General features: G+C 43.5%; 1 long non-coding RNA gene across 1 annotated transcript; it reads left to right on the plus strand.

Moving 5' to 3' along the window:
- Positions 1-6,934: 6,934 nt before the first annotated feature.
- LOC310779244 lies at positions 6,935-17,773 on the plus strand. The gene is made up of 4 exons (XR_014552824.1): positions 6,935-7,025; positions 7,567-7,678; positions 16,319-16,399; positions 16,566-17,773. It is a non-coding gene; the product is annotated as an uncharacterized lncRNA (long non-coding RNA).
- Positions 17,774-18,051: the final 278 nt, after the last annotated feature.

Below are 18,051 nucleotides of genomic sequence, written 5' to 3' on the forward strand. Positions count from 1 at the left end.
CCCTAAGAGGGCGCTTATGCCAGATATGCTGCTGAAAAATGATACAAATGGTAAAATGGCAACAGTTTGGTGTCAAATGTGGAAATTCTGACCAGAATTCTTCACACATCACCCCCAAAGTCATATATATTGGTTAAAAGCTGAAAAAAAGTGTTTTGGAGGTAAGTCCTCCTTTAAGATTCACAGGGATGTATTACTGAACGGGCCTACCGGGCTCAGGGGGCCCATTACCCAGAGCCTCTTCACAGGGCCACCACGTCTCTTGCCCAGGCCTGGGACAAACTGATCCCTTAAGGCCCCAACCCTTTATTTTTTACTAAATGTTCCATAAGTGTATGGACAATTAGAGGGTTATTGTGCTTTTGGCTTTAAATGAGTCTACCTGTGCTGTAAATCCTGTGTTAGATACAAGTGAGTTTATTTCTTGTTATTGTGCTGTTGGCTTTGAGTGTTCAGGTGTCTGTGCTGTAAATCCTGTTCAGATGCAGGTGAGTGTATGTCTGGTCTTTTGCATATGTGTGCTGTGAGGGGGGCCCTTTATGCATCCAGGCCCAAGGGGCCCCTCATGTCATAATCCACCTAGGAATATTCAGAATTGTCCACAAGGATAAATGGGTGTATTTAATTTGATGATAGTCAAATAAACAGACTGAATATTAAGTTTTAATATTTATTTACCATTATGTTTTAAACAGACATTCAAGCACAGTAGGAGGAACAACCGACATAATTCATTCAACGCTAACGTTTACTGTACATTTTAAACGCTGCATGTAAGATTCATGTTTTCATTAGCTCAGCACACATTTCAGACACTCACACATTTCAGGTACTGTAGCTTAAGCCTCCACATAACAGTCAAGTTCAGCCGTATCCAGCAGACACACATCTGCTCTCTGTGTTGACATCTTCACCACACAGTGGATCAGGCCCGAGGGCGACCCCCCGCTGTTATCAGTTATATATACTCCTTTATATAAACTACCTCTAGAGGTTGGAGGTAGTTTATAGGCTGGAGTCAAGCCTATGTACTGTACAGTACATGTTACTCTGCCTCAGAATAGCCTAGTTCATATTAATGTGACACTACTGACACTTATTAATATCGATCACGATCCAAGAAGACTTGACAATGATTTTATTGCTTCTATAAATTCTAACATCCTGTGTGGCCCATGCTGGAATTGCAAAAAGATGATAAATGATCACATATGGGTGGTTAAGAGTGAATAATGACATCACAACTGTTAATTTAAAATGAGTTATTTCTCTAAATCTGGCTTAAAATGCCCCACATTTTTCCACGGCACACACGCCGGCCCTGCCAACCCTCCCCGGGATATGTCCCTACCAATGCCAGAATCAAAGCTACGCCCATGAATAGAGGCCAGTGTGAAGGATATAATGGGATGTGTGGGAGCAGTGGAGGGAAAGAAACTATACTGGTCCGTTTTTGAGAGAAACTGGACTAATAATTAACAAGACTGTAATGGAGTAGGGAAACATTGGATGGATTAGCCCAGAAGGAGGCGGTAATGCAACATATTGGATGCCAACCGCCGTAAAACAACAGAACACGATCATTTTTCCCCATGATGGCGAAGGCATGACCCGCCCCTCTCTGCCATTGGTTGGCCTAGCGTCAAGCGTTCATCCAATCACATCCGCTTGGCCGAGTGCAGTCAGCCAATCAGAGGCAGAGAGGGGCGGATCACGCCTTCGCCATCACTGGAAACAAATATCGCTTCCCGGACAATAGACGCTAAACCACTAATCTTGCTTTGTAGTACAGGCCCCAGGAGGACAGGCCTCTGATCAAGGTTTATTTGTGCTCCGATCCAGTCTACAACTAACCTAGACAGAGAATTGATCAAGAGTGATATAAAACAGGGTAATTTACAGGGAACTAGCAAGCGTAACTGCTGTCTGTCTGATTCTGACGGTCTGACCACAGTGTATAAAGAGATGTAGCCTAATGCAGGATAGGATAGCCAAGCGAATGTGTTTGGATGGAAGTTTGATGCTATGCCAATCAGAGGCAGAGAGGGGCGGGTTATGCCTTCGCATAGCCTTCGCCGGAGACATATAATAGAAGAGTTCCGACATCTCCATTCACTCCAATGGACCAGTTTTTTTCCAGGAAGTAGAAAGTGGAACTCTTGAGTAAAAGAAGCAGCACTGTCCAGTTGCAGCAAAATAGACAGTTTGTGTTGTACTCTGAAAGGGTTTTTCCCCCCTTGAATCAAATTGTACATTATCAGCTTTATTTTAGCATGCAAAAGTAGCGCGAGACCCATTCCTGGCTGTTCATTGGCTAATGAGTCTTGCATTTTGGTCCTCCGTTGACGCCACTCTCTTACTAGCCTTCGCCATCATCCCCCAAAAAATATCGCGCCCCGGAGGTTACGAAATGTCCCTATAGACCAAATCACCGTGACGTCACCATGTAAACAAATTTACTTCCGGGTACCACTTGGGGAAGGCGGCAGGTTTAAATGTGCGTGTTGTCATATAAATGCTGTCAAACCCTCTCGTTGTTTTCGGCCGACTACTTTCAATTTAAATGGTTAAACGGTTGGTAAACATGCTTGTCCGACGTATCTAGCCTTTCTTCTGTGTTTGTTTTATGTAGTGTTAGCTAGCTAATAACGTGTGTTTGTCTGTCAAACTCGCTGTTTTTTTGCAGACTCGTTAACGTTACAGACAGAGCTACTGACGCCACGTTCATTTAATTTAGCTTCAAGTCTACTCTGGTCTGGTCCAACAGGTAAATTAGCTAGTCAGAGGCCTGTACTACAAAGCCAGTTTAGTGGTTTAGCGAGGTAACTTCAGGTTTAAACCTGGTTTGGCCGTACTACAAAGCAAGTTAACTTCTTACCGACATATATTTCCATAGCAACTTATGCTTCACACTTAACCTGGTCCGTAGCAGGTTAAGTTGCAAGGATAAGATTAGACCTTAAATCCACCGCCCACGAACCAATCGAATCAGCAGTTTGGAAAAATGGCCAACCCCTTTCTGGATGAGTTTCCCGTAGAGGAAGGAGCACGAATTGTAATGTTGAATGAGTAATGGTAATCAATGTTAATGTTAATCAAGGACTAAAGCCTTGCACTTGTTGGCTATTTTAATTAAGCCCTATACCACTTTGGAATATGTTTTTATATAGGCCTATTCATTTTTGTGCTCTCAAGTAGCCTAGATACGTTGTTTGATCCCGCTGATCGATTGCAGCTGAATAGTGAGTGGAGAAATATCACTAAACCGGCATAAAAAGGTTACATAAACGTCTCCAAAGCGCACGGTGCCGTGTGCGCAATGGAGCTGAGACTGACGTTGGGTTGGAATTGAAATAGTCATAGCTTACATGCTGGCCTACTACATCTAAGCAATTTAATATGGGATCACCTGCACACAGGCGATCCCATATTAAGATGATTCATATCTAGGCTACTCCTGCATTTTGCAGCTGCAAGTGTTGCTTTTGGCCTGTATGATGTGATTGAACTTCATATTTCCAGCATCATTATATGAAATATGGAGATATGCGACTCTGCTGACAATATATGTGACCACAAAATAGGCTATTTTTTATAAATGAAATCTATGCCCGCACATACCGTGTCGTTCAGAAGCCTCTTTTAATTTTATTATCATTCTTATTTTTATTGATAGCCTATAGGAATTATTCAATCAGTGCGACTAAACATGACATCATTATTATTCGTTGAGCCTAAATGGTCTACGGATTTTGGACTGAGACATTAAAGGCCTAAACATGGTCGTCCGTCCGCCTCGAATTGGAGCCGTCTCGCCGTCTGGCGGCGCCAGCGAGCCCCACATGCTCGGACGCCACTACGCCCCCGCTCCCCCCCCCCCGCGGAAGCTCCGTGTGAAAATGGCGGAGATTGTGTGCCAGGCAGTCTGAATGAAATTGAATGAAATTGAATGTAACGTTCCCAATTCTATGTATTAAATTCTAAAAAACGACCCTCAACATTTGGGAAGGCTAAGCCACACAACTAGTTGTTATAATCTAACATCATGCTTTGAAAGGCGACTTTACGACGAAGAGCCAAGGCAACGGCCAATCACAACTCTCCTGCAGCTGTCGTCACGCACGTATCGTCGCCGTGAAGTCACATTTTCGAGCAGCCCCCGTCAGCCGACGGCGGCACCTCCCCGTAGGACGGGGCTCCACCCGCCGTCACACGGGGAGGGCGGGGCGAGGCTCTGACGGACGACCATGTTTAGGCCTTAAGGCCTTAAGGCCTAAACATGGAAATTGAACGTTACATTCAATTTCATTCAGACTGCCTGGCACACAATCTCCGCCATTTTCACACGGCGCTTCCGCGGGGGGGAGGGGGAGGGGGGCGTAGTGGCGTCCGAGCATGTGGGGCTCGCTGGCGCCGCCAGACGGCGAGACGGCTCCAATTCGAGGCGGACGGACGACCATGTTTAGGCCTTAGGCTACACATTGCTTCCACTCGCAGTTTATTGAGAGGGTGAATTCAGCTGCTGTAGGATACGTGGAGGCAGAAACCGCTCTTCAAATAAATGACTGATGTGAATAAAAGTGGTAACTTTAGACAGTCATTCGGGAACAGACTAAAAATATCCAATGCGGATTTTGATTCTGACATAGTAGTCGATGGCTTTGATGAATGAGGAAATAGGCGTGTCTGGCGCTGTAAAAGCTACGGTTCTGTAACCTCGCGTCACCAGGCTCTTCTCAGCGAGAAAGAGCCTGGCTCCCGCCCACAATTGATTTTGTCACCCTACTGGCTCCGGCCTAGAGCCCGCCCTAGACCGGATGGCAGCGTTTCTAGCTCGTCAACTTTCACGTTAACTTGACAATTTGACCCAAGTATCAGAATCCTCTTTCACCGTTTTGACCGGTGTGTCAGGCGGTGGTGGCGGAGATGCCATATTGCATAAACGTTTTGTTTTATGTAACGCTAGCTTTGTTTTGATCAGACTCTAGTTTAGGTAACATCACCGCGTCAAGCTAACGGCAACAAAGACGTTGTTAGGCGCATTGCCATCCGGTGTTAATTCTGGGTCCGGGGTTTACGCCCCCATGACAAAAAGCGGGGTGGAAGGTGCCCAGACTAACGGTTCTGAGCTGAGCGGTCCATATTGCATTGTGATTGGCTAGTTGTTAAAAACCACGCCTCTTTTGCGGGCATGAGCTCGTGTGCACGGGCATTTTCATGTGCACGCGCAGTCAACTTGATTAGAAAAACCTGGTTCGAGTTAACGACTGGCAAACGAGGTTCGTAGTACAAGTTAACTACAATCGAGCTGATCTGGTTTAGACAAACCAGATCAAGGGACAGATCCTGGATCTTCTTATCCAACATTCGTAGTACAGGCTACTGGTCTCCACTAACGTTAGTGAAAGTGTTGTTATGAATGATATTAAACAACAACACAACACGGACGAACCATTTTTGTCTTCTTTGTCTGTTTTTGTCTTCAACACGTCAGTTTGTGCCGTCCACCGCCATTATAATGTGTAGCGAAACCCCCCTCTTTCCCCCGTCGAGTTGGTTTTTCCCATGATGACGCATCATGGAAGAAACCAACTCAGTCAGAGTGTTATGCTGCCTTCCAGACAACTGGGACCTTCAGATTTTCTGGCCTCCTATTAGGAAAAGTGCGCTGGGACGGCACTCAAAGTGGGAGCTCCCACTTGAAAACTGGGAGAAAAAAATCTACCCCCACTAGGCTGGGAACCAGTTGTCTGACGTCACACAACAATGGCCGCAACATGGAGTATGTAGTCCAAAGTATTAAGTGCCTAAATAAAATAGTATAATAGAGTCTGTTACATTATGTGTCATTGCTGCTCCTCATTTTCATTTAAATATGTAAGGAGGGTGCTCTGCTCGTTGTTAAGCTGTCTTGCTATTTGCCAAACAAAAAAAAGTTTGTCGTGGTCCGCCATGTTTCTTGGTTGCATTTTGCCTTTGTGCTCTGGAATGCTTTGAAGGTGGGGGGTGGGACTTTTCCACTGGGAAACACCCACGTCCCAGTTGTCTGAAAGGCAGCATTAGCAACGAACCCCCCCCCTAACTCCTGTGAATGTATTTTATTAAGGTACACGCTTCCTGTAAACCTAAATTCTGATGGCGCCGTTTTTGTATCATATGGTACTTTTATTTTGAAACGTAGAGCGGACGTAGTGATGTTGTATCTACGCTACTTGACGTGAGGTGTGCGCACCGGCCGGAAGTGAATTGACATGAAATAGCTAGGCTAGATAGCTTACCCGCGCTGCCGGCCAATGGAGAGCGACGTCGTCGCATGGCGGCCATCTTGCTACAGGGAGCTACTAGGAGTTATGAGCATCTATTGTTGGGTTAGTATGGCAACATCATATGATCATAACTCCTAGGGAAATGGATGAAACTGCATGAAACTTTGTGCCTGAATCCCTCTCATGGCATAGATGCTTCGGTTTAATTTTGGTGTAATTTGGAGCTCATCAAAAAAATAGTGTTTTTAGTGTTTTTTTTTTTTTTGTGGTCTATCTCGGGAACGGAATATGCTTGTAATAAACCAAACCGTTTGTAAATCCGTCAAGATTTCAGCGAGTTATGAGTATTTTTGTCTGTGCAGGTCACCAGCTACCATAGAACGTACCAGAAAGGCACTGTAGCAAGATGACGGCCGTTCAACGACGCTGCTGACTCCGCCTTAAGCCATCTAGCCTTGGCTAAGAAGCTCCTGATCTATGAACGAATATAAAACTTCCGGTTTACTTCCGGTTTGCTGAGCTAGCGAATATAAGACCTCCGGTTACGGAATGATTTTTCAATCGCCCCTGTCTGCTCTATAATTGTGCAGAATCGTTCTTTTACTTTGAAATTTTTTGAAAAATCTCACCGGAACTTCTTATATTCGCTAGCTCTTATATTCGCTCACAGAACACAGGTTAGCTAAGAGCAAAACATGTCGCTCTTCAACCTACGGTTCTTTATCTAATCAAAAGCGCCTAGCTGGAATTGGGAACAAGGTATTGTTTGTTGTAATGGTTTAATGAAGCAGTGATGTGTGGTTTTGTTTAATGTAACTGTGAAGTGAAGGCTATTGTTATTGTGACGGTCATGCTAACGTTAGCTTCTATAGACATTGGAGTGGATGGCTGTGGCTTCATGCTGATGCTAGCTTTGTAGCTTGTATGGTTAATAGTATACAGTTACGGTTTTGTTTGTTGTAAGAGCTCATTTTATATTATCTATCCTGTAGTTCTTATGGTGTTTCGTGGGGAAAGGAGAAGGAAGGAGAGGACATTTGTGTTCAAAATAAGGAAAAGGCCGAACATAAATAAAAGGCTTCTTGAACATCAGTACGCTTCACCATTGTCTGGCTAGGGTTCGCTACAGTAAGAACTTCGCTACACGCCCTGTTTCACCACTGAGTTGGTTTATTTCATGGTGACGCTGCCGCTGTGTGGAAGTACTAGCAGCTGATGTAATGACACTATGACAATAGTAACTGATAATTTGGTCCTGCATGATTACTGATATTTTCTGTTTGTTTTTTCCTCATCTCAGCCTGAGTGGAGCAGAGCAAAAACAGAGGACACCAGACCACAGCAGAGGAGAGGAGAGCAGAGTTGAGGAGACCAGACCAGAGGATGAGGAGGGGAGGTGGTGAGAACTTCTTGTAAGTGAAAGAGGCTAATGCTGACATTTATCAATTCATGAATTTGCTAAGTGGACCCCCGCCAGAACCCTATCAAGGACCTCTGGTGGTCCCTGGACCTCACTTTGAGACCCACTAATCTTGTTCTTCTGTATTCATCTCAAATGACTCACAACATGGGTATTTACGGATTGGAAAAACCAAAAGAAATTTGCGGGCGGGGGGAGGTGAGCTGCCTCCCCCCGTGCCCCCCCCCCCCCCCCCCCCCCCTCCCCGTTGGCTTACCGGGCTAATCGTGCGTTCCTTTATCGCAAAATAACTGGGATGTGGAGGCTAAATGACATCACATCCGTTTTGTTAGCGTTCCATTTGCAAAAAACTTGAGCTGGGAAGTTCACTGTTGATTGGTTAGATCCAGTCGCTAGCCAGGCTAGCCATTGTTAGCAATAACAATTGACAACATGGCATTTCGTGGCATTTTGCGCATACAAACACTGCAGCCTCATGTCCACACAGATAGAAGTTAGGCAGTGCTGTGTGTACAGCTGATTTAATGAGACACAAACAAAACAGAAGTGCTAAACAATATTACTACGATTACTACTACTGTTGTTGCGTGGCGCAGCCATCTTGGATTTTTGAGGTTGGGGCTGCTGAGACTCCTACGAGTTTGGAATGGGAAATACCAGCTCTGATGACGTCACCGCCCAGCTCATGACCTTTGAAGTCGTAAGATTACCAGTCCCCAGTTATAAAGGAATGCACGATAAGCCCCCAAAGTCTTGAGGACCTAGAAACGCCCCTGATATAGATGGTTTTCAACAGCTGCAACCCCACAGCACTTAACTTTTTCTCCGCTTCTTCTTCTGTGTTTTATGGCGGTTACAGAGTAAGCTGACTATCAATACATTATTGCACGCATAGGCCTATCTTTACATTTAAACGTATAGCAAAAATAAAGCATAGAAGTAGGCTATGTCAGTGTTTCCCCCTGAATAGCTGAGAAAGTGGACACTGTAACTAGTTAGCACTGTGAAGCTGATACAATTCAGGTGATGGTAATGCAACATTTGAGGATGCCAACCGCCTAGGGTTGCCAACTTCTTGAAATGGAAATAAGGAACGGGGGCGGTCCGGAGGGGGGGTTGCTAACTAATGGCTTTGGCTTCAACCATTTAGGCTACCCATTAATACAAGCAAACACACAGACCTGGTTTTCATCAGTTTTTGCATTTTTTTTGCGCTATGGATAGCGCAGTAAACAGTAGTGCAAATGACATTTTGAGATAGCCTAATTTATCTTCACATTATGTAGTCTACTCATTCAAGACATTTCTTTCAACAGTGCAAACAGCAATTTTACATAGCTATTCTTTTGAATAGACACACCTGCAAGAGTTTACATCATTAGTGCAAAACATTTTAGATTTCAGATGAAATCTTCTGAATCAAAGGACAATTAGGCTATTGAAAAGTATGGATTATTATACTGAGGATATCTCTGATTACTGTAACAAGTCTTACATCTGCAATAGCCTACTGTTGTAAGCAGGGTTTGTAGGCTACAGCTTTTAAGAGTACCGTAATTCAAGCACTTTCAAGGTACCTAAACCAGGCTCTCGAAGCCTTTATTATCACATCTAAATATATTGACAATGTGAAAAAACAATGGCATTGTGATGCCTGGTGAGTGAGGAACTTGTTTAGAGTGCTCCCTGTGTCCTGCGCACTGTCCACAGCCTCTCGCTAGGCTGCTGTAATATGACACCGCTCCGGTGTCACCGGCTACATAGGGGGAGAGGCAGCGGTGCCATTGCCAGCGGACAAGACTCCTCTGTGGAGTTTACTCACTCAAATCGCTTTGTACTACAGTGTAGGGTTGCACGCAGGCCCGCTCCAACCCATTACGCAGAGTACGCAGACTGCGTAGGGCATCACGTGACTGAGGTATTGCACGGTATACCGAAATTTCGATACTTTTGATTTAAACGGTTCGGTATTGGAAGTTCCCAAAGTTCGGTACCATCACTTTAACTGGTCGTTGCTGTGAATATCGTTGCAGGATTCCTCGTCTAATTAACGTTACACGCGACGCAACAAATAAACACACATTTCCCAGTGTCTCTGCCATCACATTGGACATCAACACTAGCGGGACACTTCTTCCCCTCCAGCAAATATACACAAATGTTGTTATGCCGCGCGTAACGAACATGAATCTTACCGAGAGGGAGAGAGCTAAGCTAAAGTAGCTAACAGCTAAGCTAAGTATAACTAGCGTTAGTGTGTTAGCCGATCTGAAAAGCATGTAAACACCGGTGAGATTAGTGAGAGAGTCGGTAAAAGGAGGAGAGACCCGCGAGGGCTTGTGCAGAACTAGTGCACGTTGTGTACAGCGGGTAATGAGCCGCTGTTATGAAGATTAAAGCGAGATTCACAGAGTTGAGAGCAGACAAACACTCGCAGCTGCATCCTCTCCAGTCCTGCACATGACGCGTTCAGGAGCCGTCGGTAAACCACGCGCGTGTGGCCTTTGAGTGACATCTGTAATGTGTCACAACAAAAGAAATAACCTGGGTTACCCACTATGTTATCGTGTGTTACTGGACAGACACACTAATAACTTTTCAGTCTGAGCCATCTTACATAGCCTACAGTGTGCTGTGTCCGTGCTGCAGTTCATATTTTTCTATTGTGTTTCTATTTTCAATGAGACAGGCAAAGGACCTGTCTCAAACATTGACTGATATCACAGGATGTTGTGAAGAGTGCAATATACATGGCTATATAATTTGTAAAGAGAAATATTGTATTAAGAGATGCATAGAGATAGCCTACATCAGGGGTTTCCAAACTTTTTGTGCCCAAGGCACACCAATGGCACGACAAAATCTCAAGGCACACCTATATAGCCTAAGTCTATCGGTGCAAAATAGCCTCTTTTACTCTTATCACTCTAAATGTTTTTTATTTACTATTACTAATGTCAAATAAAATTTGACAAAATATATTACTCTAGGAATTAATTTGAAACTTTGCAAAATTACTACATCAAAGCAGCAACACACCCACTTTTTGTATAGTTTAAACTTTTATGCTATATTTGCAATTGCAATAATGCAAAATCCCAAGGCACACCTGGACTTATCCCAAGGCACACCAGTGTGCCTAGGCACACCATTTGGGAACCACTGGCCTTACATTATGGCGTTGTTCTAACACAGAGAGACATTCAGTTAACACGTTCACTGCCAATGACGTATTAATCCGTCAAAAAAAATCCAACGGTTGACTGCCAATGACGTATTAATACGTCAAAAAAATGATTTTTTTTTTTTTGACCGTGGGATGTGCATCTAACCCTTTTACATCTCTTATATCAATATTGGAGCCACCGAACATGTACAACCCATTCCACCGACCCACTAAGTGGCGACAGTGCTCTCCCAGACTAGAGGAAGGCAAGCAAAAAGCAGTGTGAGGAAGCCATTCTCGTGAAAATGGATTGGCGAAAACGCTTTCGTTTTCGCGCTGATTGCTGGCGGTGCGGGATTGCAAATTTGCATAATAGATTACGGGTGGAACACACTTTGAAACACGCAGCATAAATAAGACCAGAATCGCAAAAGCTTCATCAAAGCTCTCAACACAAACCACAAGAAACGAGCGAGCCGATCCAGACTTGCACAGCGGCCGCCAGCAGACAGGCAGAAGCAGTGAGCCTGGTGGTGACGCGAGGTTACAGCAGCAACAGAAACGAGCTTGTGACATGCCCGCTGCAGCCAAGAAGAACACACACGGAGGTAGGGCTGTGAATCTTCACTGGCCTCACGATTCGATTCGATTACGATTCATCTGTCAACGATTCGATTCGATTCAACGATGCATCACGATGCATCGCGATGCATCTTAAATCGATGCATCACTTTTTCCGCAATACATGATTTATTTTTTCTCACTTTCTTTTTTCTCACTGTGTGGCTACTTTTAAAATAAAAGTGCATTTGGAATTGCATTGTATTATGATCCATAATTAAAATAAACAACTGCATGTACTTATATTCTATTTTATTTGATTATAAAAAAAAAAAATTTTTTTTTTTTTTTTTTTATTTTAATATCGATTTTTGATATTTGTTAATCGATGCAGAATCGTACACGTCCACATCGCGATGCATCTTATAATCGATTATTTTTGACACCCCTACACGGAGGGAGGAGTTTGAAGGAGAGGGGTGTTTCCTGCTGTTATGGAGGAAATTACTGTTCAAAACTATTGTTTAGATGTCTGACGTCTTACTGATGCCAAAAATGAATGGTTAAAGTGACTGTTCTATCGAATTTCACAAAAAGCCGTTTATCTCAGAATAATTTTTCAGACGCTGAAACCATGCTGTATTCAACTGCTAATGCTTACATAACTACTAACTCTACAAACTAACTCTTTTAGACAGAGAAAGCACACATTATATTAGTTCTTTTGAGATATTGTGTGTTCACAAAATCTTAGCAGAAAAGAATCCTCGGGTCTTGAAAGATGAGCCAGAATCCTCAAAAAAACCCTCTGGCAGAACCTACCTACAGTAAAAAAAAAAACGGCTGGCAGTGAATGTGTTAATATGCCGTTATTCTTCTAACACGAAAACATTCAGTTAGTTATTCTTCTAATACAGAAACATTCAGTTCATATGGTGGTCTTCTAACACCAGAGAGGCACATTTCAAAAGGTGTCCTTCAATCCCACAGTGACTGTTAAGGGTGTTACTAAACCTTGAATTTGTGAATGTGATCAACCTTGTGGACATTCGGTTTCTTATCCATTAGGTATCGAGTATCGTATCTGTATCGAGTATCGTATCAGTATCGAGTATCGTGATACTAAACTTGGTATCAGTATCGAAGTCAAAATTTTGGTATTGTGACAACCCTACACAGTGTCTCTCGAATACGGGACAAATCGCGTGCCGTATCAGTTCAATATGAAACACGTCTTTTTGTTTACAAATACTGGACGATTCCATATTTTAAGGGATGGTTGGCAACCCTAGCACACCCTCTCTCTCTCTCTCGATCTCCGTTATTAGACGCGATCCAAAATTCTCTCGTGTCCATCGAACTCAAGAAAACCCTTTGTTCTCTCTCTCTCTCTCTTACAAACACACACACACTAAACTAAACATCGAAACATTACATTACGTCATTTGGCAGACACTTTTATCCAAAGCGACTTACAGTAACACATTTTTGTCAACAATTCAAGTTCAAGTTCAAGTTTATTCATATGTCCCAGAAGGGCACTTTGGGCAATCACACAAAGATAAAAACATGAAATCAAAGTGCAGACACAAATAGACCATAAAAACAGACATGGAGACACAAATAGACCACGAGGTAGTACAAAGTAGTAGTTTAAAGTGCATTAGAGGCCATGGCCGATAAGTGCAAGCAAGGCAGTCCAAGAAGGACACTTAGCCACACAGCGCTACATATTACAGAAAGAAAAATGCTACAATATTACTATTGTATAAGAGAACGTAAAATAAGTAAAAACATCAAAACCCACCTATATAATTAATGCCCATATAAAATGTATTCAACAACCAACAAAGGCAGCATAGATGTTACATTATATTCTCTTAAAGGGATAGTTCGGTTTGTTTGAAGTGGGGTCCTATCAGCTAGTCAGATACACTAACTTAATTAGGTACAGTGTTCTTGAAGCGGGGCGCAGCGTCTAATGAGATCCGGCACCCAGAGCAGCAGCATCACCAGCTTTTTCTCTCTAAATCCTGGGGGTCAACAACTCAAACGTAATTTAGCCACCTAAAACAACGCCCACCTAAACAAATCGATATCCGTGTACATGCACGCTCTATTTTGACAATTTTCAGTGCTTTACTTTTCCGCAAAACAGCAGTTTCATTCGGCACTGCTTTTTCTCCCAACCGTACAACTACCGTATTCCTCCGCTAAAAGCCTGCACACAGCCGCAGCACTGGATTACTCCGCAGTTATTTGGGGGTAGACTATTTTATTTCTCCCGGTTTGAAGACACAACAAATAGAATACACGGACGAATATATGAGTGATTTTGATAGCGAGGATGATATGCCATTCACCTTGGTGACAAGAGGATACAATTATGAACCAGAGAGAATACAGAAGAGGAACTTTTGCAGAGAGTGAAGTGAACAGGCAGAGAGATGCGCCTCCCGTCTAAATGCCTGGGTGCCCTGGCTGCAGACCTTTTTCACCATTCCCAGGATAAATTGTGGAAAACGTCCCAGACCAGAGAGGCCAGGTGACTTGTTGTCTCTAAAGTAAGTCAGTGTTTTATCTCTCTTCTAAGCCTTCCTGTTTTGTAAACCGCGGCTCTGTGCTCTGTGCTGGCTTTTAGCGGAGGAATACAGTAGTTGTACGGTTGGGAGAAAAAGCAGTGCCGAATGAAACTGCTGTTTTGCGGAAAAGTAAAGCGCTGAAAATTGTCAAAATAGAGCGTGCCTGTACACGGATGTCGATTTGTTTAGGTGGGTGTTGTTTTAGGTGTTTTAGGTGGCTAAATTACGTTTTAGTTGTTGACCCCCCGTACTTACAGAGAAAAGGCTGGTTTGGCTGCTGCGCTGAGTGCGCGGTCTCGTTCCACAATGCGCACTCACTCCTGAACACTGTACCTAATTAAGTTAGTGTATCTCACTAGCTGATAGGACCCCACTTCAAACAAACCGAACTATCCCTTTAAGTAGCATTTAAAGCTCGAATTGAAGCAGGAACAAAGGAATTCCTATATCTATTTTTCTTAGCCAAGGGAGCACGAAGACCAAGGCCAGATGGAAGCAGCTCATATTCAGAGCTCAGCGGATGGGCATTGTCTGAGCAGATAGCCCTTGCTTTTTTCAGCACCTGCAGGTTGAAAATGTGGTCTAGGCTCCTAAAATGGATTCCGACTATTTTCTAAGCCGTTTTCACAATTCTCCATAGGGAGTTCTTATTCCTGGTGTCGAGGTTGCCGTACCAGCAGGCAATAGAGAAGGTGATACCAGATTTCAATAAAAGCGCTGTAGAACAGTTTCATCAAGGTCCTGTCTACCTGGAATTTAGCAAGTTTCCGGAGACAAAAAAGGCGCTGCTGATCCTTTTTGCACAGCGACTCTGTGTTCAGATCGAACTTCAACCTGCTATCAATTATAGTACCCAGATATTTGTATTCAGTGACCAGGTCAACTGTCTGACCATTAACAATACTACCCTGGGGAACAGGGGGGGAGCATCTGAAATCAATGCAAATCTCTTTCGTTTTTGAAACATTGCGTTGCAGAAAGGCATCTTCACACCAGGATACAAAGTCATCAATGACTTGGCCATGGCCAACTTCATCATCGTCGAGCAGGCTGACGATAATAGAATCGTCAGCATACTTGATAATAAATCTGTCAGCATAGCGACTACGACAATCATTGGTATACAAATAGAGAACAATAGAGAAATCAACTATGCAACACAATCTATGACAACTTCTGAAGGAAGCAGCATTTTGGTAAACAAACCGCGTCACTGGGTGGCAATGGAACCCTATGGAGCCTGAGTTTGAGCGTCTGACTCTAGCCGGCTGACCCTGTTTACAATTTAAAAACTGTGACGGTTCACACAACAACATGCATATATTATACATCAAACTCTTGAGCAGCTAATTCTGCTCTCACTCAGAATGTCAAAATTTAAGCGATGTGGTGTATACCTTTTGAGATATTAACGTTTGTTTGGCACAACTCACATAGTTAACTGCTGCAGGGTTACAGATTTTTGGGTGGCAGTGACGTCACGCTGATTCGTCCTATAGTGGTATTTTTTATTTTTTCGAGAGAGAGAGAAACATGTTAGTTCAAGAAGGGCCCAGATGGAGCCTGAAAACTAAAAGGTGTGTTTTTAGTCTTTGACGAAAGATCGGCAGTGATTCGGCCGTCCTGACCGAAGGTGGGAGCTTGTTCCAACATTGAGGTGCCAGGGACGAGAAGAGTCGCAAAAGGGATGAGTGACTTTTGAGCCCCCGTAGCGAAGGAGGGGTGAGGCGTCCTGCACTGGTGGAGGAGCGGAGGGAACGGTGAGAGGTTTGGAGCCTGACCATAGATTGTAGGTCTGGTGTACTGCCCTGTAGGCCAGAACCAGTGTCTTGAATTTGATGCGTGCCAAGATGGGAAGCCAGTGAAGGTCCCGGAAGAGGGGAGTGACATGAGAGAATTTTGGTTGGTTGAAAACCAGACGGGCTGCAGCGTTCTGAATGAGCTGAAGCGGTCGGATGTCAGAGGCAGGTAGGTCGGCCAGGAGCACATTGCCGTAGTCCAGGCAGGAGATGATTAGTGACTGGACCAGGAGTTGTGTCGCTTCCCTGGTGAGATACGGATGGATTTTGTGGATGTTGTACAAGGCCCTACAGGAGCGTGCTGTCGCAGCAATGTAGGCCGAGCAAGACAGCTGGTTGTCAAAGATCACCCCAAGGTTCTTAGCTGTTTGGGAGGGAAGCACAGTGGTATTGTCAATGGATATGGAGAGGTCTGTGAGAGGGCAGTATTTACCTTTTTGAACAATTTCCCAAAGAGTTTGAGACTCCAATTTGTAATTAAATTGTATATGACTGATTTAATTCAACGCCTGTTGTATCTACAGAGCTGCTTGGTGGGAGGACAGACATCTGGTGTAGGTGGATAGGTGGGGAGGAGCATTGTCCAAATGAATTCTTCAGAACAGGTGAGAAAAATATCACTGTTGTACCACTGATGTTGCAGCACGCACACACACACACACACACACACACACACACACACACACACACACACACACACACACACACACACACACACACACACACACACAGAGTGCCCCTGCCCCTAATTCTTTCTTTGTGTCTTTATAGAAACAGAGACCCAAACGCATTCACACTGGAGAGAAGCCCTACCACTGTGACCAATGTGGAAGCAGTTTCAGTCGGTTAGGTAACCTAAAAAGACACAAACGCATTCACACTGGAGATAAGCTCTACCACTGTGACCAATGTGGAAGCCGTTTCAGTCGGTTAGGTAACCTAAAAATACACAAACGCATTCACACTGGAGAGAAGCCGTACCACTGTGACCAATGTGGAAGCAGTTTCAGTGAGTTAGGTAACCTAAAAACACACAAACGCATTCACACTGGAGATAAGCCCTACCACTGTGACCAATGTGGAAGCAGTTTCAGTGAGTTAGGTAACCTAAAAAGACACAAACGCATTCACACTGGAGAGAAGCCGTACCACTGTGACCAATGTGGAAGCAGTTTCAGTGACCCAAGTGTCCTGAGAACACACAAACGCATTCACACTGGAACGGGCTACTGGTGTGACTGCTGTAAGAAAATGTTCACTTGGTCATCTAGTCTGAAGAGACACCGCTGCATCTAACCTGAAGAGCGCCCTCCACTGTCTGCAGGTGGAACACACTTCTCTCTGTCCAACCAAACATGTAATCAATGAATTAAAGTTCAGTGACAGTCTGATTATGCATAATTATGTTTGTTTCTGACATTGCTTTGCTAGAATGTAAACAACAATGTAAGAATGTCATTACAAAGTAAATGGAGAGCTTGTGAAACTGTCTGATTTGTGATTACTACAGCAGAATAACATGCAGATAATATCACCATTATCTTTTCTGACCCACCATACAGAGCGTCATATTTTGCATTGACATATATGGAAGATATATTGTCCCTAAGGTTTACTAACATGAGATCTGTGGGGTTGGCAACTATGGATGTGGTTTACTTTCTCTACTTTTTCTGATGTGGCTTAAGACTGTTTCATGATGGAGATATGTTACGATGATATGAGTTATAATATATGTGTGAATAATGATACCCTGTGGCTGTAGATGAGAAATGTTTTTGTTGATATGGCAAGGGGGGAGGGTAGGGTGTCTTGTCTTGGTCCTGTCCTTTTTTTGTTCTTGTTTTGTCTCTCTTTAGTATTTGTATGTATCATTTGTAAATGTTTATGTTAAAAAAAACTCTAAAAATGTTGTCACAAAAAAAGGTTACTAACATGAATTAAACAAGAACAGTGACATCAACAAAGGCGAGTTCATATTAAAGGCACAATGAATTTAAACCCAATCTCTTCAGTGTATTACTTGTAGCCTGGCATTAACTAAAGTAACTTAAGTCACAACAAGCATTGCCTATAGCCTACATGAATGATCTGTGGCAGCATATTTGAATAATGTCTTCATCCAACATTTAATTGAAAATCAAGTTTCACTATTAAACTTTATTGCTTATTGTATTAAATAAAATAAACAAGGTTTTTCTGTTTCCCAACCTCCAGTTAAGAAAAGATCAAGTCAGTGCATCTGTACATCACCTTT

The sequence above is a fragment of the Poromitra crassiceps genome, assembly GCF_964638095.1.
Source record: "Poromitra crassiceps genome assembly, chromosome: 7".
Taxonomy (NCBI): Eukaryota; Metazoa; Chordata; class Actinopteri; order Beryciformes; family Melamphaidae; genus Poromitra; species Poromitra crassiceps.